This window comes from Eschrichtius robustus, chromosome 12 (assembly GCF_028021215.1).
Source record: "Eschrichtius robustus isolate mEscRob2 chromosome 12, mEscRob2.pri, whole genome shotgun sequence".
In the NCBI taxonomy this organism is placed as follows: Eukaryota; Metazoa; Chordata; class Mammalia; order Artiodactyla; family Eschrichtiidae; genus Eschrichtius; species Eschrichtius robustus.
Window position 1 is genome coordinate 86221434 of NC_090835.1, and position 25410 is coordinate 86246843.

The following is a 25410-nucleotide window of genomic DNA, read 5'->3' on the forward strand; positions in this document are numbered from 1 at the left end:
GGCCATTTCTTATATAGTTTGTTGAAGAAAACCAAGATGAAAACATTTAGGATATAACTCTAAAATTGTTTCTGTGGAGGATGACACGCTGTATATGTGGCTTTTGGATGATATAACGTGACTTAAGGACAGAGTTTAGGCTATGTCTGGAGAATTGGCAGTGCTTTTCCAATCTCTTTTGACTGCAAGGACCCCTAATTTGATGATCAATAAATTTTACCAACACCCTCTCCCCCGTGCATACACACTCTACAAGTAGTTGTACTTTAATGCTTGATGGCAAAATGTTGTCATGTTCTCCTAGAAAATCTGAGGTTTTGTTAATTACAACAGCATGTATATGCTTTTGGAAAATGTATACACATGTTCAGGATGGTTTTTTTACCCACAGGCCATGAGGTTCATTTGGATTTTGGACTCAAAGTCCTTAGCCCATCATGAGAACCCTCCAGTGTATCCTTTCAAGTCACTTCTTCAGTCAGTCTTTTAACAGAATCTGGCAAGGTTTCAATTCCAGTTTAAATTCTGGACAGTCCTGGAGTGTTGATGTTTTGTGTTATTGATCAGAGTCATGTTCTTCAGACACCAGTTAACTGGAGGGGGTGGCAGGCCTGACATCCCACTGTGAAAGTTGAGAAGCCTCTGTACTGAGCCCAAATAGAACACTTTTAGACTTCATCCTCACCAGTCCATCTTCAGCATGACCATTGTCTCCCTAAAATATTCCTATGATCTTGACACCTGCTTTTTTTTTAAAGTTTTATTTATTTTTATTGAAGTATAGTTGATTTACAATATTTTGGTTGTTTTAGGTGTACAGCTGCTTTTAAAACTCCCAACTGACTCTCAGTCCTGCAGTAAGAAATCCCAAATTACTATCTTGAACTCCAGGAATCTTTTGATACTTCCTGGACACTTAAAATGAACATTATGAAAAAAAACACTGAAGGAGTTTCAGATATTTTACCTGTGGAAAAAGTCATTTAGAAGGGATCCTAAGGTGGAATAGACTCTGCTATACAGTTGTATGTTTGGTAGACAGGCATGATGTAGGAGGAATTCAAAGATCAGATGCATTGTTGAATAATCAAACATGTTAGTGTTTCTTGAAACCCTAAGATTCTTGTAGTTCTAATTGTGAAGTTACCAAAACAAGAGTTGTTGATTTAGTTATTTCTTAGAAAAATCACCAGATAAAACTCACTTTTTTAAACCTAATTAATTCTAAATGCGAAGACAGAAAAATTTCACCATGAACATTGATACCATGAGATTGTTTTCACTTTACCTGTACAGAAGAGGTAAAGAATGCCCATTTCACTCAGTTTTTAAAAGGGTGATAAAATACAGATTTCAGAATTAGAACCACAAATGTACAGAAATGTCTTTCTTAGCTCCTACCCATGGACTGTAGTTCTATGCCCTGGGATAATTGCAGAGTAAGATTAACCCATTGCTCACAAGGTAGTCCTTCAAAAATTTCAAGACAAAAGCTTCTCTTTCCACCAGGTAAAATATCTGAAATTTCTTCATTGCCTTTTCACAATGTTCATTTTAAATGTTCAGGAAATATAAGATTCCTGGAGTTCAATTTGGGGTTTCTTCCTATGGGATTGAGAGTTACTTGAGAGTTTTTAAAGCTGGTGTCAGGATCATAGCAATAGGAAGACAATGATCATATTGAAGATGGGTTGGTGAGAGTGGAGTCTAGACATCTTGGCCTTTGTTCCATTGGTCTGTTGTCTAGCCCTACACCAATGCAAAACTGCTTACTTACTATAGCTTTAAAGTATCTTGACATCTGGTAGGGTAAGTCCTACTGCTTTGTTATTATTTTTCAAGACTGACTTGGCTATTTTTGTCTAAGACTATACTTCTTCATGGGTTGGAAGACTCAGTGTTATAAAGATGTCAGTTCTCCCCAAAATTGATCTATACATTCATTGCAACCTAAGTAAAAATCCCAAGGGTGCATTTTTATGGTAATTGACAAATTGATTCTAAAATTTATGTTGAAATGCAATATAATTCTTGGCCAAGGCGGGAAGAATGGGGGAAAGGGATAGTTAGGGAGTTTGGGATTGACATGTACACACTGCTATATTTAAAATGGATAACCAACAAGGACCTACTATGTAGCACAGGGAACTCTGCTCAATATTATGTAACAACCTAAATGGAAAAATGTATAACTGAATCACTTTGCTGTACACCAGAAACCATCACAAGATTGTTCATCAACTATGCTCCAATATAAAATAAAAAGTTTAATTAAAAAAAATATATATATGTAATTCTTGGCCAAGAATAGCCAAGACTATAAAAGGTAAAATTTTGTCTTTTACAAGTAAGTTTTGGAAAATATTTGTATGCCCTCAGCTCAAGAAAAGATTTCTCAAACAAGACACCAAAAAAAGGTTAATTTTAAGGAAAGTAATTAATTTAATTTTCTGATAAATTCAACTAGATTAAAATGAAGAATTATTTTTTCAAAATCACCATAAGGAAAGTGAAAATACAATTTTTTCATGAAATGAAAAAAGATACTTGGAACAAATATACTTGGCAAATTATTATCTAAAATATTTTATGGGCTTCCCTGGTGGCGCAGTGGTTGAGAATCCGCCTGCCAATGCAGGGGACACGGGTTCGTGCCCCGGTCCGGGAGGATCCCACATGCCACGGAGCAACTAGGCCCGTGAGCCACAACTACTGAGCCTGCGCGTCTGGAGCCTGTGCTCCGCAACAAGAGAGGCCTCGATAGTGAGAGGCCCGCGCACCGCGATGAAGAGTGGCCCCCGCTCGCCGCAACTGGAGAAAGCCCTTGCACAGAAACGAAGACCCAACACAGCCAAAAATAAATAAATAAATTTATAAAATATTTTATGTTGAATCCCATGAATGGCCAAAGAGGTTGAATAGTGGCAATTTAACATGTTTCAATTTAATATAAACACTCCTATGAGTCAATAAGCAAAAGACAACCCAAAAATAGGCAAAAAGCATGAAGTATTTCACAGAAAACTGAAAAACAATGATGACCAAACACAGAAGTGTCCAATCTCAGTAATTAAGGAGTTTTGACCATAATGATATGCTGTGAGATACCTACTAGGTTGACAAATTCTCTTAAATCGGGAACTTCATTCAAAGTCCTCACGTAGAGGACTTTTTTTTCTTTTTTTTTTGGTAGAGACTCAACCATATTTGGGCAATAACTTATCTATTACATGAACCCCACTACGCTTTAAGTTCCATGAAGGCAAGGAGCTTGGAGCTGGCAGGAGGGAGAGAGGGAGATCGGGCGGAAACAATTTCCAAGCTAAGTCTTGGAGGATGAGAAAGACACGAGGATCTGCTCAGAGCAAAGAGAGCGCCCACCCCAAGTCTCAGAGGTGTTGGATGCAGCTGAACTCGAAAGCGCCCAGAGGGGCGAAGGCACCTAGCGCTGGTGCGATGTGTCCGGCAGTTGCGGGACGAGGCGCTGGCGCTTTCCAGAGCCTCTTCTCAGGTCTGAATAACTAGGGTTCCAAACACAAAGTGCGCTGCAGAGAGGCTGGAGGGAGAACAGTGATTATTTTGAACATAAATTATTCCTTCGGAGGCACTGGCAGGATATGTATTGAATTACAAGGGCTTTCCCAAGAATCTGACATCTATTCGTTTGTTTGTAATAAAGACTGTATGCATAAAAGCACTTTTTGGTCGTGTTACTTGATTGCTGCATCCGCAGGGCCTAGAATTGTGCCTAGAATATACTGGCCGCTCAAATAGACAGATTATTTGAGCGGTTATTTTCGGTTGAGCATTGTTCTAGGGCAGTTATCTATGGCCCCTGGGTAAGCAGAAGTCAAAAGAGGGGAAGATAGGGACCGACTTTGTAGTATGTTAGAACTGTCCACATTGGGCGTGAATAAAGGACGTCTAATACCAGGAAGTTTTAAGAAAGAAAAAGGTATTTGGCAGCGGTGGGATTCGAACCCACGCCCCCGAAGAGACTGGAGCCTTAATCCAGCGCCTTAGACCGCTCGGCCACGCTACCACTTCCGGCTCACTTTTCTTTCCACGTTTTCCCTTAGAGTGAAAGTCCTCCCCTTTCGACTCCCACACACGTTTCCCACCTGGGACTCTTTTCTGGCGTTCTTCCCACTAATACTACCCTAGAACTTCTGCCTGGTGTTCAGCCACCACCCATCCTGACCCCTGACACCCTGCTTCCCCACAGCTGGGAGTAGGGCGGGAGGAAACCAGGGCATCCGAGACTCCCGCCCCTTTGGGCCGCGGGGCCCGCGTGGGTTTCAGGTCCGCCGTGGATGGGGATGTCCAGCCCGAGCCGCGACACAGCTGAGTGAGTCCGGGAGTGGTTTGGCCTCCTCCCGAGGGGATTCTAGGAAAGAAAGGCAACCCGACGAAAGGAGCAGAGAGCGCAGTCCTCAGGGGGACCACGGTCTCTGCGGAAGTGCCCCCAGGACCAAAGGCGTTGGGCGGTTCATTTTGAAACGCCAAGATTCGAATCATTTAAAAATATAGTTGCGGTCGGGCCGCGAAGGTGGCAAGAAGAAGCCCCTGAAGTAGCCCAAGAAGCAAGCTAAGGAGGTGGACGAGGAAGATAAGGCATTCAAGCAGAAACAAGACGAGGAGCAGAAGAAACTCGAGGAGCTAAAAGCGAAGGCCGCGGGGAAAGGCCCCCTGGCCACGGGTGAAATTAAGAAGTCTGGCAGAAAGTAAGCTGTTCCTTGTGTCTGAGGCTATGATGATCCTTAATTCCATTCCTGTTTAAACATCTGGATTCCCTGCCATAACATCTGTTGCCACCTATAGCTAGAATGAAGCGTTGTCTTGGAACCTACTGTACAGTTAAGAATAAACTTTTGTAAAAAAAAAAAAATCATACAGTGGCTCATCTTGTCTTTAGTTCTTCTCAGCCATTTCTGCCTTAGCTATGAGACCTGCATAAACCCAGCCCAGAATCCTGCCAAAGTGTGTTCTTAAGTCTTTGTTCTATCCTGAATTGTTCCACCTGGAATTAAACCAACTCATTTGAAATGGCAAAATATATATACATAGTTGCTGTCACAATATAATGCAATACATTGATAAAGTTGCTGTCTGCATTCCTCTTCTTAGGGCAGACGGTGGGACGTGGGTCTCCCTGACCTAAAAGTTTTGGTTCAGACAAGAGTCTCATAAAACAAGAACACATTGTGCAGATTATGTCAAAAATAATATCTCGATAGAGAAAGTTAGCTAACGCTGGAGTTTCTGTTTGTTTTGGCATTCATCTCCAAGAAAGTCAATGCTGACAGTGTATTTATCCACTATTCCAATGAAAACTGGGCTTTCTTACAAATTCCTATACTAGAGTTGCTCATATGGAGTTTATTGCATAGTGCATGGGCGTTCATTTCCTGTGCCTACTGTAACAAATTAGCGCAAACTGTGTGACTTGAAACAACAGAAATGTATTCTCTCACAATTCTGGAGGCCAGAAGTCCAATCTGTATCACCTCCCAAATCAAGGTGTCCTCAGAGCCAACCTTCCTCTGGAGACTCTAGGGGAAAATCCGGTTCCTTGACTCTTTCAGCTTCAGGTGGCTGCTGGCATTCCTTGGTTTGTGGCCACATCTCTCTAATCTTCAAAGTAGGCATCTACAAATCTCTCTCTGCTTTGTCTTCAACAGCCTTCTCTTTCTAAGAAAATAAAAAGTAAAAAACTGATTTAGTAGTATCTCATTATCCGTAGCTGCAATACTTTAGCAATTACCAGTGTTATTTCCTAAGGAGATTACCTTAGGAAAATCACTAAGAAAAAGGATTCTCAAGAGAGTAGAAGCAACATAGTTACCCCTACGCTTGCTAAAGCCTCACTTTGCCCAGTTTCTCCATATATCCCAAGCTAGGAGCCTCTTTTTGCACCTGCTGTGTCATTCTGAGCCCTCTCCCTGGTCCTCTCTCTCAGTCCCTCACAACAGCAGTAGTCTCCTCCCCACTATGAGCACCATGCACTCCCACCAGTTCTGGATCTCTGAGGGCAAGATGGACAGACTTTGATGGAAACTGACCACTTTGTGACAACTTTAACCCTCAGAGACACAGAATGGTACCCTCCTGCTAGGCGCTAACTGGTTCAATGCTTCATCAGCGTCATCTTGATCCATCGAAGGCATCAATTCAGAGACCAATTTTCTCTTTCTAGTGCTCACATTCCTACGTGGTAAACTAAGAGGGGGGAAACAGAAAAATGAAGAAATAAATTGAGATAAAGTGACTATATCAAGGAGTGGGCATCAGGAGTCCACTCATTCGTTCAACAAGTATTGACCAAGTGCCTACTGGGTACCTGGGCACTAAGCTGTGCACTGGGTATTCAGCAGAAACACTTGACCATTGCTGTCCTCACCCTCAGAGCTACCAGGGAAGGCAAACATTCATCTAGTTATTACAACTCGGTGCTGTGAATGAAGGAGGGCTGGGTTCACACTTGGTTGAAGGAGCTGACTTAGTGTAGATCTGGAAAGGCCTGCTTGGAGGAATTTACGAATACGCGGAGGAATGCGGTGGGGCTGGGGGCTGGAGTGAGACAAGCCTGGCGAGAAGCGTAACAAGGAAAAGTTTGGGTGGAGGGGGGCCGGGATCGGGATTGCACCTGCAACCCCTTCCCCACCCCACAGGCCCGCTCCCGGAGAGAAGATACAGATTCCTGAAGGAGCCAGGGGTGAAAAGTGGAAGAAAGGAGAAAGAGGAGAAGGAGAATGAAAAGCAGAGGAGAGCTTCTCCCAAAGTCCCCACGGTCCAGTCCGGGGGATGGTGGGGAGGCCCCCGTCAGCTGCCGCTACCTGACCGTTTCCGGATCTATGAGTCTAACATTCCGAGAAATAATGAGCCCAACCGTGCTCCTCAGAAGGCAGTCCCTGCAAGGACTAAAGGCCTACGCCACACAGAACAAAGAATTTAAATGGTATACAAATATATCCCTCTTCCTGGTCCCTGGAGAGGCACTTTCTAGTACCCTCTATCCAACTGCCACCTCAGTGTGTACTCTCTAGGAAGCGGGGAGGACTGCCTCTCTCGCTGGTTCTAGTTCAGTCTTGGGGAACCCACAACTTCAAGCCGACAGTTGGGTACGAGTGAGATTCGGAACCACCCTCACAGGTTCCTGGAAATCGAACAGGGAACTCTGATGATCTTCTCTTTAGAGACTAAATTGATTGTAAAGCATTTAAAATTAGTTCCTCAGGACCGACCGACTTGAGAAAATTTCTGGGAAGCAACTATGCACCTTTCGGAGGTGGATTTGTCAGCAGTTGCCATCGGAACATATACAGAAGTGTAATTCTAGCTTCACTGGGTATGGCCAGAAAGCTTGACATTGAAAACTTATGCCATCCCATCAGTAGCAGAGATTTTCCAAATTTTAGCTCAGAATTCAAAGAGTTCGGATTTCAAAGTCCTGAATGATCCAGGAGCTTTCACAATTCCGCGCTTTGCTTCCCCTGATCCCTTGTCCTGGAATGCCGGTCTCCTTCTCATTCCCTCTCAGAAATCTTGCTCATTCTTCAAAGCCCACTTCAAATAAGTCAGTTCTCCACCCTGCCTCCGAATCTCTCTCCCTCTCTTTCTCTCTCTGTCTGTCTGTCTCTCTCTCTCTCTCACACACACACACACACACACACACCACCGTGATTTTCCACACTTTTTTTTCTTAGCAGATTACTCTTTCTGCCCATTGGAAAACTTGTTCACAATATCTGTCTCCTCCACTCATCCTAAGCACCACAAATGTAATAAAAATAATAATAACAATAAAATCACATGGATTAGGATAATAGTATGGCTGAGTACTTTTTGTGCATTACTCCCCATAGCAAATCTATGCAGTAGATTTTTTATTCCCTTTTTACAGATGGGAAAACTGGGGTTTAGGGATGTTAAGAGATAGGAGCGTGTCTTGCTCACTTTTCATCTTCCGTAGGGACTAGTGTAGTGCAAACCTACCTTGGCCCTTAAGATTGATTTACTGACCCCCAACTGTTGTCCTTTTTCTTATAGTCATTCAAGTTCTCCCTCCTTCCTCTTGTACTTATGTGGATTTTGGTTTTGTTATGTTTTTGCCATTTTCTCTCTGAGTTGACAAGTAATTAGGTAGCAGTCTCATGAGCACAGAACCTACTGTGCTAAAATACAGATTAGAGATTTTTCCCCCCCATGGAGAATAAGTAATAGCTCATAACAGAAGAATAAAAAAAGAAGTCACATCACTTTCAAAGAAGAGTCCTTTGTCTCTAATCCAATTAGGTTTATGTAGGAAAGTTTTAAAATTTAGAAAACCATTAAACACATTCAGGGGTTCTACCCAGACTCCTCCCTAAAAACAGACATATAAAAAAAAATGAAGCAAAGGATTCTTGCTGCATACAGAGGAGACAAAATATGACATCACTAAAAGAGGATGTTGTTCAGGAGTGATTGCCATCAGCCCTATGGGGTTGATTTCCTGTGAAACACTAAGCAGAAAGAAACAGAACAGCTTCAGTATATACAGAAATTTGACAAACTATACTACTTTTATACTTACGGCAAAACAAAATTTCTTAGACAAATTGATCTTACATAGGCGTCAAAGTGTATTAACTCAAGGAGAGTATTGGCAAGATGACAAAGGAGTGTCCCATCTCAAAGAGGTTTTGGAATTTGTGAATTTATATATGGGGGTTGGGGGAGAGCAGGGAATGTGCAATTAGTTAGAAAAAGAGTATTACTGCTTCATTTAACATGATCATAAAAACATCGTGTCCCCATTTGTTGGTAGAGTAAGATCAGGGTCACCATGATCTTTGTTTGGAAGCTTGTGGAGAGTTCATATGTGCATTGAACTTTTATAAGAAATGAGAAGGAAATAGTAAGCAATACTTCTGTGGCTGCTATTTAGACAAACTAAGTAACAAAGATTCGTGACCCAATACTGTCAGACAGGAGCCAATTAGCACAAAGGCATCAAACCTTGTCAAAAGTCAGAAGGATAACAGAATCTGCTTTCTCTCAAGTAGCTGTCAGTAAATTTCTCAGGTGCCCATTCAGAGATGCTGAATACATCGTTTGCCTGTTTCTTAGTTTTTTGACAGCAGTTTTCCTTTAATAATATGGCCTTCCCCTATTTCCTCTCTTAGGAAACCCCAGACAAATTGTAAATTCATAGCGGAAAACAGGTGGAGGCGCTGGGGAGATGAGGCAGTCCGGAGACCGCCTTGATCCAAGATTAAGTTACCGTGTCAGTATTTCTAGGCCGATCCCCCTTCTCCCAGCTGGATCAGTGAAACTAGAAAACCCGCCGGAGAGAGTGCATTTCACAATTCCAGCCGCTCTCGGGAATTCAGAAACTCGCCGACAACCAGCCAAGGCAAACTTCCAGGAAATAACTTCGCGATTTCTTCCCTTTCACCTTCATTCGTAACTCTCTTTACAAAGTGTTATGCTAATCTCAACCAGCTCCTAAAGCTAATCAGTTGCCTCCAAAATTTCCTGCTCACTGAACCATCCAACTGAATAAATTGAAATTTTGAAGCATTCAGGATAGTGGCGAGCTTTTTGGTCAATGTCAGGTAGCATGCTCATCAACAAAACTTTGTAAATAACTGAAATTTACATCATTTGTCATTTTGCGGCTGGAATATCAAAAACGTTGCAGAGTTTCTAGGCAGAAAATGCCTCATATGAAAATTAAAAGTTAACTTGTATACTTGTATACATTTCAACTTTTAGTATACACTTCAACTTCTAGTCTTATTTACAGCTTTCCCCCTTGGTTTCGCGATAGCCGAGGAGGTGAAATAAAAGGGCATTTCCCTGACCGGGAATCGAACCCGGGCCGCGGCGGTGAGAGCGCCGAATCCTAACCACTAGACCACCAGGGAAGACGACAGACTACTCTCAAAATAAACCTACAGAGGTAATGCTCCATACGTACGAATGCGGCACTCCTTTTCTGACTATTCAATGAGGCAATGCAAGATCACATTCATTTTATACATGAACCTCCTGTTCCGCACCAACCAATAAAATCTGGACAAGGGGAAGATGTGGCAAGGCCCAAGAAGGAGTAACCGGGGCCACGTAGCTGCATAGAGTCTCCTTCCCTGCTCCAGACATGTGGATTTACTCAGGAATAAATTGTAGATTTAACTAAGTCGTTACGGCAGTTCTTATGACATTAATTTGTAACTGTCTTCTTATCTTTCTCCTCATAAATTGGTGAGTCATTCGAAGATGAAAACCGTTTTTAAATTTATCTTTGCTTTCCTCAAAGTGTTTATGGTTATGTTTATCAAATTTTTTATGTTTAGTGAATAAAAAGACAGAGGATAAGTCATAAGACATTATTTGAAAACGCCGTGGGCGGAGCCGAAATAGCTCAGTTGGGAGAGCGTTAGACTGAAGATCTAAAGGTCCCTGGTTCGATCCCGGGTTTCGGCATGTCTCTTTTCGGAGCTACATTAAAATACTGAGAGAACAGACTGCAAACAAGAATATACCGAAACACGAGGCAACTTTTTTCTCAAATTCATATAGGAAGACACAAAGGGTTGTGCAATAAAACGATTCTTCCAGTCAGAGTAGCCTAGGGATGGGCTTCTACATCTCACAAAATAAAAGAGGTAGATCCAAACGTGCAGAAGGAAAACCACTTTCCCTTCTTTGTAATATTTAGTGTGTATCTTCTTTCTTGGTTCGGGCTCTGTTCCACTTATGCTATGTTCCTCTTTCTTCAAACCTATCCCTTCTTCATTCCCATGGAATTATTCCAACAACCGTAAGCCAAAGTCAAGAGACCCCAAAGTACTCCTCTTTCTCCTGTTCATTTCTACTTCATGATCTCCCTTTCCCCCTAATCTTATTCTCTGCCAGCTTGTAATGCAAAGGAGACAGGTCATCCAGATAGATATGGAAAGGAGAACTTTAATATGAGGAATACCAACTGCATTTTATTCTCGACGTCATGTTCCTTCAATAAATATTTATTAGGTGGACTCCTATGCAACTCTGAAGAGAAAGAGAGAGGCAAGGCAGGAGAACTGAAGGAAAGGTTCCTGGAAAATGAAGTCATCTGAGTTGAATTGAAGAGGTGGCTCCTGGCTGGAAGGGCGGTGGCGGGGCGGCGTGCGGGGTGCCTGGTAAACTGAGCCTGAGCCTTGAAGGAGAGAAGAGAGTCATGATATTCTTGTAGCTCCTTTTTCCCCTACCTCCTAATTTGGTAGTTCTTCACATATCGCAACCTCTCCCTTTCTACTCAGAGGAAAATTTCCCCTCATTTCCGAGGCTAATAGATATGCCATCTGAGCTTTTGACCCTTCTCCCAATTCCATTCTGCCCTCGTGTCTTTGATCTCTCTCCCTCTTACCTGCCTCTCTTCAAACTACAGAATGCCTGCATGTCCATCTTCAGACAACAAAAAAGAGAACACATGCCCTCCTGTCTGGCCCTCGTGCTTCTTCCCCAGAATCTTTCCTTCCAACCACCACCAAACTTGTTACAGGAACAGTATTTGCCTCCACTTCCTTGCCTCATCAGTTGCTTGTCAGCTGAGGTCTGCCTTCCAAACCCAGGAAACCATTACTATCAACTTCCCAAGTTTCTAATGCTTTGTCTCTTTTTTTGGCCCTAAACTTAATTCTGTGCAGGACACAAACTATTGACAACTCGTCCTTCATGAATCAATCTTCCTTGGACCTTTTCTTCTCTGTACTCTCCAGCTGTTCTGTTTCCATCTTCCCTCTCCCCTAAGAGTCTAAGGACTCTTTAGAAATGGCTGCGTCTCAGTGTCCTGACCTCTGTCTTTTTTTAATTCAATTTTAAACTTATACATAATTGTAGATTCACCTGCAATTATAAGAAATAATATAGAAAGATCTCATGTACGCTTTACTGAGTTGCCCCCAATGGTGACATCTTGCAAAACTATAATGAAATATCAGGAGCAGGGTACTGATATTGATAAAGTCAAGATACAGAACATTTCCATCACGACTAGGATCCTCATGTTGCCCTTTTATAGCCACATCCACTTTCCTCCTGCCCCCCCCCCCAACATCTGGCCACCACTAACCTGTTGTCCATTTCTATAATTTTGTAATTTCAACAATGTTATATAAATGGAAACATATAGTATGTAACCTATTGGGATTGGCTTTTTGCACTCACTGTAATTCTTTGGAAATTCATCCAGGTTGTTGAGTGCTTCAATAGTTCATTCCTTTTTATTACTGAATACTATTCTGTGGTATGAATATGCCACAGTTTGAACATTCCCCATTAAAGGACATTTGGGTTGTTTCCAGCTTTTTACTATTATGAATAAATCTGCTATAAATATTTGAGGATAGGTTTTTGTGTAAACATCAGTCTTCATTTCTCTGGGATAAATGTCCAGGAGTGCAACTTCTGGGTGGCATGGTACTTGCATGTTTAGTTTTTAAAGAAACTGCCAAAGTGTTTCCCAGAGTGGCTGCACCATTTTACATTCCCACCAGCAATGTATATAGCCTCATCAACACTTGGCATTGTTACTAGTTTTAGTTTAGCCATTCTGATAGGTATGCAGTGACATCTCATTGTGGGTGTAATTTGCATTTCCTCAGTGGCTAATGATGTTGAAAACCTTTTCATGTGCTTATTTGCCATCCATATATCTGCTTTGGTGAAATGTCTCTTTAGGTCTTTTGTCCACTCCAGGAAGAACAATTGTGTACAGGTTTTTGAGTGAGAAGTTCCTGAAAAAACTTGGAAGTTCAGACCTGTGGCAAATCTGTCTTGGATTATACAATTGTCATGCAATGCAATATAATGCAGCAGTATTTACAAAATGCAGTGCAGCCTTACTGTTTTGGGAAAGGCTGATTGCAGGGTGGAGAAATCCCCAGGATAATAAGTCACTAAGAAGAGCTTCTTCCAGTGTGGACTGACTACACCACCCTTCCCCTGTGTGCAAAACCTAAAGATAAAGTATACAGTAGTGTTTAAAAAAAAAAAGACAGGCCCCAAATGGAGTTATTTCTGCTAAGCCTCATTGTCACCAAACCTAGATCTAACTACGACCTCTGCCCCCTAGAAATGTAATCTAAAACCATTCAATCAGGAATCACCTGATCAGCACTACTAGTTAGGTTATCCGCCTGATAGACTCCTGCCATCCCCTAAAGGAAAGTAACCTAGCAATAGCCAACCAGCTTTTTTGCCTAGTATAACTTCCTTGTTCCTGCTCCCTTCTGCCTACTAAAGTCTTTCATTTTGTACAGCTCCTCGGAGCTCCTTCCTACCTGCTAGATTGGATGCTGCTCGATTGGAATCGATTTTTGCTCAAGTAAAATCTTAAAAATTTTAATATGCCTCAGTTTATCTTTTAACAGTAGTATGTACGCCGCCCCGTGTACTCCGTGAAGTTAGGTGGTCTGCTGTGTGCAAAAATAATGCTGGGGAAAAACGATTCTTTAAAAAGAGAATCCAGGGAAGATTAAACAAAAGAGACCGGGTCTCGTCGGATGTCCGGGCAGAACTGCAGGCACTGCTCGCAGGCGCGGTCCCACCGCCGCCCAGCACGGGGAGTTTGACCTGCTCCGTGTCCGGCCTGGGCCGGGTCCCCCCGCCTTAGACAACCTGGTACCCCCGAGCTCCCCCGGGAGCCCCATGTTGGTGCCAGGCCCGGTGCGGACGCCCGCTCTACACAGCGCGGTAGTCCCGAACCCCCGGTCACCCACGATCCGCCGACCTCAGCCTCCCGGGAAGCTGGGATTACAGGCGCGCGCCACCGTGCCCGGCGCGGGGAGATGCGGCGCCGCGGGCCTGGAGGCTGCGGCCGGCGGCCCTGCCGTGCTGCGCGGCGCGACCCGCGCGGCGACTCCCCTGTGCCCAGCCCACTACCCACTCTAGATTGCTAGAAGGGGCTGATAGAACCGAGCTCAGGAGACGCAGAAAGCCCTGGCAGAGATGTGAATAAGCTCGGTTTATCGTGTTGTCCTCGGAATCTTTGCAAAAAGGTCTGTTAAACAAATGGCCGTAAATTTAATAAAGGAAAGGGTGAAGGACTGTATTGAGGGTTGTGTTCTTCGCAAACTTCAATGCGCACACAAAATCACGGCGGGGGAGGGGGTGTCTCGCTAAAATGCAGGTTCCAATGCTGTAAATCTGGGGTGAGGTCTGAGAGTCTGCATTTCTAAGAAACTCCCAGGTTAAGCCAATCAGCGGTCCGTGCTGCAAGTGACAAGGCTGTTGACGCTTTGGAACCAGATGTCTACACATTTTCATTTATTTTAACAGTGGCAGCGTTATGATATTAGAACATTAAAGAGAAAAATAAAAAGATACCCACAGTTCTTCCTTCCCAACTGATTATGGGCATTTCCCTTCTTCCTTTTTAGTTCCCGCCCTCATGCATACATAATTTTGTGCATGGTTGAAACCAGGACATTTGTACAATGTCATGTTGGGTGCATTTTCGTTTTGTGGTAAGTAATAAATATATGCAGAGAATTGTTCAATTGCTACTCTGTTAGCCAACATTTACTGAGACCCTTCTTTGTGCCATCTATACTAGGTCCATCTGGGGAACCGGAGAGTACAAACTGCACTCTTCTGAGGAGCTTATGGCCTGATATTTTAAAAATACAGACAAGTAAATCAGTGAGAATTAAGACACACTCGTATTCTTCCATAGATGTAAGGGCAGGATGTTGTGTAGAGAAAATCATCAGTACGGGCACCTAACCTAAGATGGGGATGGTTTACTGAAGGAGATGATAGCTGAAATGTGTCTTAAAGATGAGCTATAATTAGGCAGGTAAGAAAGATGTGATTGATCGTTGTGATTTATAATAAATATTAATTGGTCTTCCTCACACTTCTGGCACACAGTTCCTAAAACCCTTAGACTTTCCTAATTGATGAGAGCCCTAAAGGTGCCTTTTGTAATGTTAATGAGGAGACTTTGGGAAAGCCCCAGAGGTCTCCTAAGGATGGGCACAGGTTGCCAGGGGATCTAACCATGTGATTGGAGGGTTGAAATTTTCAGTCCCACCTCCTACCTCCTGGGAGGGGAGAGGAGCTGGAGATTAAGTTAAATTACCGATGGCCTACGTTTAATGAATTGTGCCTATACAATGAAGCCTCCATAAAAACCAAAAAGGACAGGGTTTGAAGAGTTTCTGGGCTGATGAACACTTGGAGATGTGGCGACAGTGACCAGCTCAGAGAAGGCATGGAAATTCCATCCCCCCTTTACCCATACCTTGCTCTTTGCATCTCTTCCATCTAGCTGTTCCTGAGTGATAGACTCTTACAATAAACCAGTAATCTAGTACATAAAATGTTTCTCTGAGTTCTGAGCTGCTCTAGCAAATTAATTGAACCCAAGGAGGGGAGTCTGTGAAAATTCCCATCTCTAGTCACTCAATCAGATGCACAGCTGACAACCTGGACTCATGTTTGGCAACTGTGGGCAGTCTTGTGGAGCTGAGCCCTTAAGTGGTAAAATCTGATGCTACCTCTGGGTAGGTAGTGTCAGAACTGAGTTGAACTGTAGGACACCCAGCTAGTGTAAAGAATTGCTTGGTGGTGTGGGGGAAATCCCATATGTTGGAATTGTGTCAGTCTTATAGGGCATGGGAAGATTCTCTCCATGAAGCATCAACAGGTGCAAAGCTGAAAAGGTGTGAAAATCCCTAGTTCCTAGTTCCATTAGACCTGAGCAGAGCATCAACGGTGCATGGGCCAAGAGGAATAAGATTAAGATAAAGCTGCAAATGAAAAAAGAGTTACCTTGTGTGGTAGCTAGTCTCCCAAAACTGACCCCAGCATAGCAGGTCTCTCAGTAATCACACCTTTGTGTAGCACATTCCCACAGTGAATCTTGGCTGACCAAGCAGAACTTCATTGAAGTGACACTTTGCCAGTTCCAGGCCTGCCTGAGTCATAAGAACCCTGGCAGCTTCTGACTGGGCTTCTTGGAATGCTCAATCTGGGAAGCTCCCTCTCAGAACCCAGTCACTATACTGTGAGAAGTCCAAGCCACATGGGAAGGTCACAGCTAGGTACTCTGGACAACAGCCTCAACAGAGCTCCTAGCAGGTCACAAACACTAACTGCCACCACCAGTCACGTGAGCAAGCCATCTTGGAGAGCTCAGCCCAATCAAGTCCTCAGAGGTCTGGAGTTCTTGCTGACACCACACGGAGCAAAATTGCCCAGGTGAGCCCAGGGAACCCACAGAATCAAGAGAGATAACAAAATAGTTTTCTATTGCTATCGTAGCAACCTTAGTGGCTTTAAAAAACACAAATTTATTATCTTAGAATTTTTCAGGTCAGAAGTGACGGGTATGGTCTCACCATGCTGAAAGCAAGGTATTCGCAGCCTGCATGCCTTTCTGGAGGCTCTAGGGGAGAATCTGTTTCCCGCTTCACACTGTTTATAGAGTTTGTTTCTTTCTAGTTGTATGACTGAACTCTCTGTTTTCTGCTGGCTTGAGCTAATGGCCACTCCTGGCTTCTAAAGACCGCTACATTCCTTGGTTCTTCAAAGCCATGAATGGTGGGTCAAGTCCTCAAATCACATCCCTTTCCCTACTCTTCTGCTTCTCTGCCACTTTTAAGGACTCTTGTGATTAGGATCATCTCCCCATCTCATGGTCCTCAATCTTAATCACATCTGTGAAGTCCCTTTTACCATGTAAGGTAACAGTCACAGTTTCCAGGGATTAGAGAATCTTTTGGAATGTCCATTATTCTGCGTACCACAAGCCACTGTGTTTTGGAATTCTCTGTTACATATTAGTAGATAATGAGAACACATTGCGAGCTGTATCTTCAATGACTTTGACTTTACCTCAAAGGCTTTGGAAAGACAAAGAAGTGCCCTTCTGAACAGAAAGGACAGTGTAACTGGTATTTTTTGCAAGCTTGTCCTGACTGTACTGCAGAAGTGGGGCCTCAGCTAGCACACAGAATGCCTTTGTGCAAATTATGTAATAACGACTCATATTGGTGGATGAATAACAGAAAGGCAACCCTCGGGGCTGATAAAGTACAAAAAAAGGAAAATGCCACCTCTATCCAAGGGCTCATGGCTTGGCTCTCAGAACTCAGGTCAGACTTCAGCTCCTATTTACCTTCTCCACAAGTGTCTTTTATAGGGCGCCTGTGTATGACAGCCCTGTGCAGACAAACAATGGGAGACAAGCAAGGTTAGAAGCCCAGAAACCAGACTGGAGGCCACTGCAGTAGCAGAGGAAAGACACGGAGGGAGGATGAGGAGAAAGAAAAAGTAAAACAGTGGTAGTAATCTGGTATGGAATAAAGGAGACAGATTCAGGAAGTACCAAGGAGGTAGAATTCACAGGGCTTGGAAGCTGGTAGAATGTGAGTAAAAGAGAGGAAGGGATTAAAAAGGATGCAAATGTGATGATGCTATTCACCTGCTGTTGGAGGAGAAGCAGGTCTTCGCCAAGGTGATACTTTTCTTACGGAGAAGTGGGATTTGAAAACCAGGGAGAAAACAATGAGAATGACAGGCCTTGAGTCTGGTGCCTTAACACAGTTGTTCATGTAGATGAAGAAATGCTATTGCATGCTAAAATATTTTGAAGCCCTCAAGGTCAGCAAGACTGGATGGAGTTGGATGAAACGAAGGCTGCAGAGCTGATGAGGATATTTTAATGAGAATCTTCTCATATTTGAAGAGAATTGACTCAGAATTTAGAGATCTCAGAAACTGAGGAGGATGGGGATAGGAGAATGGGGAGAAAAACAAGAGAAAATGTATCCCCTTCCTCCTCACGTCTTTACTTCCCTCTTTCCACAGCTTAGATTTCATAATTAATTGTCAGCATTACTAGCTTGTATAACCTTCATCTCCTGTGACCCACTCCCCACCCTTGGTCAAATCAAACACACCACCACTTTCTCCAAACCTGAATCTGAATAGCTGAATGGGTAGAGCATACCCCCAACTGTGCTCATCCATTTAACCCACTCTAAACCAAACCTTTATCCCCTCTAACTCCACTGAAACTCCCTTGTCGAGTCTCAGCAACCTCCATCTTGCAAAATCCAATGGTCAATTCTCAGTCTTCAATTTGCTCAGCTTCTCAATAACACTTGGCCCAGCTGATACTCCCTCTTTATGGAAACACATTCACTTGATTTCTGGAACACCACTCTCTCTTGGTTTTTTTGTTTGTCTGTTTGTTTGGGGTTTTGTTTTTTTTTTCCACTTAAATGTAGTTCCTTCTTTATTTCCTCCTCCTCCCAGTCTCTAAATTTTGGAGTTCTCTAGGGTCCTGACCTGAGTCCTCATGTATTCCCTACATACACCCTCTCCCTACCTGAGCTCACCTGATCACCTGACTTTAAATACCATCTATACCCTGAGAAGTCCCAGACTTAAACTTTCAACCCCATCTCTCCATTGAGCAGATCAAAGTACATGACTGACATCTCCACTGAATGTCTAAAAGGCATCGCAAACTTAACATGTTCAAAGATCTCTTGATTTCCTACCCATCCCCCAAACCTGCTCCTTGCCCAGTTCTCATCTTGATAAAAAGCACAGCAGTAATTTAAACTTGTGAAATAAAACTTGGATTCCAAATAAGTTATACTTTCAGCAAATAAGTTAAGAAAGTCCTGTTTAACTTGACTACTTGGCTGTCCCTTTCTGGTATTATTATTATTGTTGTTGTTGTTGTTGTTGTCATTATTTTGTTCTGAAGCAGTCATATTTTCCCCCAAATAAATCATTTTTTTAGTGTATGAGTTTTTGTCCCAATCTACATAACATCAAACAATATTGGAGAAAGAGCATACACATTTCTGTTTTACCATAGTACTTTTCTCCATTCCCATCCTCAGAGTATTTCCAAATTAGATAAGGACATTCTTTTTACCCCACACTTTGAAAATAAAGATTTTACAGCAGACCAATATTTTAAAGTATTTTCTATGGCAGCAACAGTGATAGCCACCTTGTAGGCACATGCCTATAGAGGCTATCTCATTCCATTTCTGTGAAGTAAAAAATCTCAGTAAGTGCTTCTGCACATTTTGAAGAACATAAAAACTGACCATAAACCTCAATAAACCATGAAAGCCTCAATATCATGAGTAAGCAAACTACAATCTTTTAAAGCAATGTGTGTGTACAAGGAGTGCAGGACATTTAGCAGATAAGATCTTTTTATTTTCTTTGGTAAGGCTAAATGGAATTTGCCAAAATTTACATTTGCACTGTTGCCAAATGTGCAGATAGATGAGCACGGCCTAGTTCGTATTTGAACAAAATATCAACAATCTTCTGTTTTATGTATCTAGTGGTTTTATTAAATCTACATACAAATCAAGAAGATGATTTTTCGACACCATGTTTCAAATTAAAGTCGTAGGAGCTAGGGGAAACATTTTTTGGTTGCCTAACTTGACACATCATTTGAAGTCGTTATATTGTAGAGAACAAGGTCATCCGACAGAATGGGCTTCACAGTACAAGAGGCCAATACATGGTATCGAAATTTCCCTTTTTGTTTGCCCTCGGAATGCAACCTTTGAATCAGGAAATAGAGAATGCAAATTCTTTTCAAGTATTATACCCAACACTATTTTTGACTGAGCATTGGTGTCATTTAGAGACGAAGAAAACCCTCTGATTCGAAAGTTCTCCCCCGTCTTAACCCAGACTTTGGAGATTCAGTCGCCCCTTGTACTGTCACACCTCCTTCTTTACTATGCCCAAATCCAAATCCTTTTCTACATATTGTGCAGTACTCTGTTTTGGTAATTTACCTCCCTAATCCAGTTATATGTGTTCTTCCATCTGCCATTTAGACTTTTTCGGTGAGGTCTGGGTCATGCTGGCATTCACATGGTAGTCGTTCGTTCTCATTTTCATTATCTAGACTCAGGAAATATGGTCGAAATATCCACAATGTTAAAAATTAAGCTAACATTATTTCGATAAAAAGCACAACAGTTAATCTACAGGCAGAGCCAAACTGTTAACGCTCACAACTACAAAACACCTGTTTCGCATATGTAAGTTACAGCACTCAGAGGGATGCAACACTGGACTGCCCATTATTGGGAACCAAAAATTCCGGTTGCCCTCATCAGCGGCCAGGGGAAAAACAGAGATTGCAACTACAGAAGTCGAATAATATGTGCCGCCTCCATTTGGCAATAAAATCAGTGTTCCTCTCAGCCCTCCAGGGGCGGAGGGGTCAGCGGAGGTAAAGCTGTCATAGGGTTTTTTTTGGTACTTTGCCCAGCCGTCCGCAACCCATCTCTGAAACCTTGACTTTTCTCACCCCAGGAAGAGGTTTTCCAGGAGGTGGGGCTTTCCCGAGACATTCCCGGGGCAAACCAAGAGTCTGGGTTAACCAAGCTTTTCACCTGTTCCTGTTTCTGTAGCTACAGCTCTCTCATACCAGCAGATTCCCAAGAGTTTGCACCAAGGACACCTTATTCTTTAAAGCATCAAGTCCCATATGTCCAGGAACCCCCTTTGGACTTCTTCGGGACGGAGCAGTGGTCGGGGAAGATTGTAGTCTGTTGAGAAACTGATGGGACTTGGGGAGGTGTTTTCTTAAAATGAGGACAGACCGCTGTATGGGAGATTTGCCTGCGAAGGGGGATAAACGAAACAGAGCGACAACCTGAGACAGAGGCGCCGAGTCAAAGGAAGTGTTTTGCTATTTAAGATAGTAAACACTTTAACGTGTTTAAAGTACTGATGAGAAGAATCGGGTATGGAAGGTGAGAGGGAGAGTGAGAGAGGAATCGGGCCCTTTTCCTTTTCCATAGAGACCACAGGGATGGACGCCGGTGTAGGTTAAGTGCAGGTATCTGGGCAAGAAGTTCAGGAAATTCTCCTTCTGTTGTGAGAGGTGAGGGTCATCAGTTCAGAACGAGGGGAGCAAAGGCAGCGGCATCGACAACGACTTTCCTCATCTGATTCAGGTTGTAGAAGTTGTTGCACTTTTAAGATGTTACAGGAGAGCATTCCATTTTCAGACTTTAAAGTAAAGGGACTATAGAACAGGACCGAAGTTTAAGCAAAGTAAATTCCAGTGTTAAAGACATTTGATGAGGAAGGCCGACCGTCTGCCTCCTTAGCGCAGTAGGCAGCGCGTCAGTCTCATAATCTGAAGGTCCTGAGTTCGAACCTCAGAGGGGGCAGGTCTGTTTTTTTTGCCCTCGCCCTCCGTCAAACGGTTACCGCCTTCGTCTGGCAAAAGTCTACCTCTTGGAGACTGGGCCAGTTGTGTGCTAGTCAAAGAGCTAGAGCTTAAGGCTAAGCTTTCTTCCTCCTGATTGGTGGGTGCAAAAATATAGAAACATGTTGTTTATGTATAATGACTTGTTATCTTCATCTCCTTCCAGTGGACAACCTCTTGTCCAAGTTCTTCTGATTGCTATTTCTTCTTGGAACAGTATCCTATTGGTGCAATCTAATTTATTGGGGAAAAAAAATGAATGGACAGATATATGAAAATCTGACATTCAGTTTTCTCAGTAAGTCTTCTTGTTTCCTCTTCATATATACATGCCATCTCCTTGCCCTGGCCTCCCTATCTAATCTGGTCCTAACTGGTTTCTCATCTGTACTACACTGAATATTGTTCCACAAAAATGTATGCCCACCCAGAACCTCAGAATGCGACCTTATTTGGAAATAGAGTCTTTGCAGATGTAATTAGTTAAATTAACACGAGATCATACTGGATGGGAGTGGGGGTGGGGCTTAAATTCAGTGGCTAGTGTCCTAAGAAGTATGTCTGTTTTATCCACTCCTGTATTTCCAGTGCCTAGCACAGTATCTGACAAACAATAAACACTCGTCAAATAAGTCAATGAATTAATTAGCATATTAAATGTTACTTTGTTTTTGTTTTGGGGTTTATTTGCCATATTCCCTACCACTATATTACTCCAGGCGATCAACATCTCAAATTTGGATTTTTGCAGTAATCCCCACAGGAGTCACACTTACTGAAGTTCATCCTGCAGGCATACTTCTCTGGCCCAGTCCACGCTGGAAAAAGAGAGGGCAATACTTAGGTTGCTCCTGCTAAATATCTGGACCTGTATTTCAGGATAGTTCTTTCAACAGTTCATTCTGGTGCAGAATGAAAAAGGCATATACTAGGGAACATCTTAACAGTGTCTTCTAGACCCTCAGCCTCTGATTCCAGGAGCCTACATCTGCTACAGTTTAAGAGATGCAGTTAAGGATTGTAGAGAGGCCAAAGAGCTGGATTGTCTGGCTGTTCAGGCAGTTCCTTAGAGAATCTTGATTCTTGTTGGAGCCACTATTCTGAATCTGTTCCTCCTCTTTGTAGAATCAGAAACTATTTTTTAATTCACCCAGATTTTTTCAGGCTTACAGGACTGACTCGCAATAACCAAATGTCAGAGACATTCCAAGCCAGAGTATGAACATATTATAGCCATACTGATGGTTGATCAGCATATTCTTTCCCTTGTAAAATAAACTCTATAGTGGAAAGCAAAGAATATTAGAAGATTGCTCTGTGAACCTATAATCAGAGTAAGGAAGTAATAAAATATTAATGACTATGATATTAGGCAATGATGGTCTGGTGCATTCACCACCAAAAAGCCAAGCCAAGCCAAGCTGTGGGTTGGCTGCCCCTGGGAAGAGATGGAATTCTGATCATAGTATATTTCTAAATAAGGTTACATTATCATTGGTTAGGTATTCTTGTTACCTTTATGGAACTTTGATGTCCAGAAAAGCCTCCTCAGCCACTCATTTACCAACTCTTACTTCACTCTTAGGAAATTACTTGGTTCTGGTACAAAGCCATGTACTCTAAGGCTCTCCTTAAATGCTAGCTCCCTTCATCTTTCAGTAAAGGTCCCATCTATTCACCTCGGCGTTTGCCTGAGTCACTTACACATACCGTGTAAAGAGATGCATGCTTTGCAAGGGTAGAGTCACAACTGGATGGTAAAAGTCAAAAGCTACGCCCGCACAGGGACTTGAACCCTGGACCCTCAGATTAAAAGTCTGATGCTCTACCGACTGAGCTACCCGGGCCTCTTTCGTTATGCTCTGTTCCCTGTACATCCTAATGTGAAGAAAAGTACATGGTCAAAGTTCCAATTCTGTTAATGTTCCTTTTCTTTATTCCTAATTCCACTCTTGCCTCTTTGAATATGGCTCACAACTACTTCTGCCCCCAGGTCATAAGAAAAAGATAACGCTCATATTTGAGTAATATAAACAATTACTTCTAAAAGTTGTATGTTACTGGAGATGTAATCACCTGGACCGTCTTGTCCCTCATCTTCACAATTTGTGTTCCAGTCTCCCCCAAGACCTTAAGAATGCCTAGCACAAAAAGCTCTTAACAACTAGGTTTTGAGAACTTATTTTGAGCAAGGAGCTCTGCTTTGCCCCTGGTTTACAGCAGTGGGAAGCCCCCACCTCAGCCTTCATGGAGTTTATTTACCCTTTAGAAGGGAGAGTCAGCCTTTTAAACAATGAATTACACCATAAATGTTTAAACAGCCATTGTGATAAATGCTCTTAGGAAAAAGTACAGGTTACTGAGGTGTGTAGAGAAACAAACAAGTATAATCTCATGACCAGAGTTTCCAAATTAAATGAGATAATACAAGTAAACTTTTGGAATAGTGTCTGGGACATGCTAACAGTTCAATGAAAGTTAGGTGTTATCATCATTATTATTTTTATTATAAAATAGATGAATTAGAACATCATATTTAATTGGTTGGTTGTGCCACCTTAGACAAATTACTTAATCTCTCATCCACTTTCCTCCCTTAAATCCTGCAACAGAAATTTCTTCCTCAAAGGTTGGGTTTACCACAATGGTACATAGTACATTTCTAATTAGGTATTTAGTCATGCCACTATTCAAAATAGATTTGAGGTGGTCTACACAACTTCACTGTAATAAGATAAAATGGAAAATGTTAATAGACTTAAGTAGGGATAAAGGGAGCATAGAGGTAGAAAATTAAGATAAACGTATGCAAGCTATAGGTGTTCCCTACCCCATATCTCCAAGACAGTGGATTATAAAGGGAGGTGACCTCTTCCAGGGGGTAAGAGAAGACTTTTCCCAGGACATGATGTTTAAATTGAGAACCAACAGCTTCATAGTAATAGATTAGACAAAATCTAATGGCTCCAGCATTCTAGGAAGAGCAAAAAAGCAGAATACTTTCAGAGAACTTAAAGAAGGCCTGAGGTGCTTGAGTGCAGATATCTTGGGACAATACTGATGGAGGTGGGGGGCAAGGTAAACAGAAAGGCAGGGACAGACAGGCTCAGAGGTTATGGCTAGGAGTGCAGAGTACGGACTTCATCCTTGCAGCAATATAAAGTCACTGGGGATTTTAAGCAGAGAGGAACAACGTGGTCAGAGATGATTTCAAAAAGATTATGCTGGTTTCATGTAAAGAATGTGTCAGCGTGGGGCAAGAGGTGATAGGAAAACACAAATTAGGTTACTGTGTAGCCATGTAGACTTGGCCTACTGACTATGTGGCAGTGTTGGGGAATGGTGCAGAGACTGGGAACATTTGGAAAGAAGCAGAAGACTTGGGCCCAGACTCTTCCTGGGGACCTAGAGAGGAAGAGGTGTCAAAATAATTCATTTCTCTCAGTAGGGCATTGCCTTAATAAGCCCTTTACTTGGAAAGACAGCAATAAAGCAGAATAGGAAAGGGCACTTTGAATCTTTTGAGAATTCTTTGGAAAGCATGGAGTGTTTGCTCTGTTCTTGATCTGCCTTGTGGATACCTGAGGGTACTGCCGCCTGTTCTAATCAGCAGGCAAGCCGTGAGTGATCAGACAAAAAAGGAGAATCTTGGGAGGAAGTGACCTTCCCCACAATAGTCAACATGAGATAACTGGATATGTGCAGAGGGATTCCAAAAACTTGTTCAGCTGATTGCATTCAGATCTGATCTCCTGAGGTTGCTGTTAAAAATTCAGACTTGCAGTCTGCCAGGTCCCACTCAAACATAGTAAACTCCATGAGATCAGGAGCAATTTCTGTTGTGTACAGTGTGGTATCCCTAGCCCCTACGTATCAGTCAAGTTCTAGTTCAGAAACAACACCAGGTATTTCAACTGAGAACACTGTGGTAACCCAGAGATAATAACTATGGAAAGTAGTTACCACCTTCTAGGGCGGAGGGGAAAAAAGCGTAGGGGTTGGGCCTCTGAGGAAGAGCACAAAGAGAATGATGGTTGGAATCAACTACCATTGTTGGAGCAACCCTGACTGGAATAGCAAAATTCAGAAAACAGTTCCTTTTCTCTCCTCCTGCCTTCCCATCTCCTTCTGGTTCCTCTTATTGACAGAACCTAAGAGAA

At 42.6% G+C, this 25410-nt stretch overlaps 5 non-coding genes across 5 annotated transcripts; 2 read left to right on the plus strand and 3 right to left on the minus strand.

Annotated features, from left to right (window-relative positions):
- Positions 1–3960: 3960 nt before the first annotated feature.
- Positions 3961–4042, minus strand: TRNAL-AAG (transfer RNA leucine (anticodon AAG)). Its single transcript has one exon. It is a non-coding gene; the product is annotated as a tRNA-Leu (tRNA).
- A 5797-nt stretch (positions 4043–9839) lies between these two features.
- TRNAE-CUC (transfer RNA glutamic acid (anticodon CUC)) lies at positions 9840–9911 on the minus strand. The gene has a single exon. It is a non-coding gene; the product is annotated as a tRNA-Glu (tRNA).
- Positions 9912–10397: 486 nt separating this feature from the next.
- TRNAF-GAA (transfer RNA phenylalanine (anticodon GAA)) lies at positions 10398–10470 on the plus strand. Its single transcript has one exon. It is a non-coding gene; the product is annotated as a tRNA-Phe (tRNA).
- Positions 10471–21139: 10669 nt separating this feature from the next.
- TRNAM-CAU (transfer RNA methionine (anticodon CAU)) lies at positions 21140–21212 on the plus strand. The gene has a single exon. It is a non-coding gene; the product is annotated as a tRNA-Met (tRNA).
- Positions 21213–23024: 1812 nt separating this feature from the next.
- TRNAK-UUU (transfer RNA lysine (anticodon UUU)) lies at positions 23025–23097 on the minus strand. The gene has a single exon. It is a non-coding gene; the product is annotated as a tRNA-Lys (tRNA).
- Positions 23098–25410: the final 2313 nt, after the last annotated feature.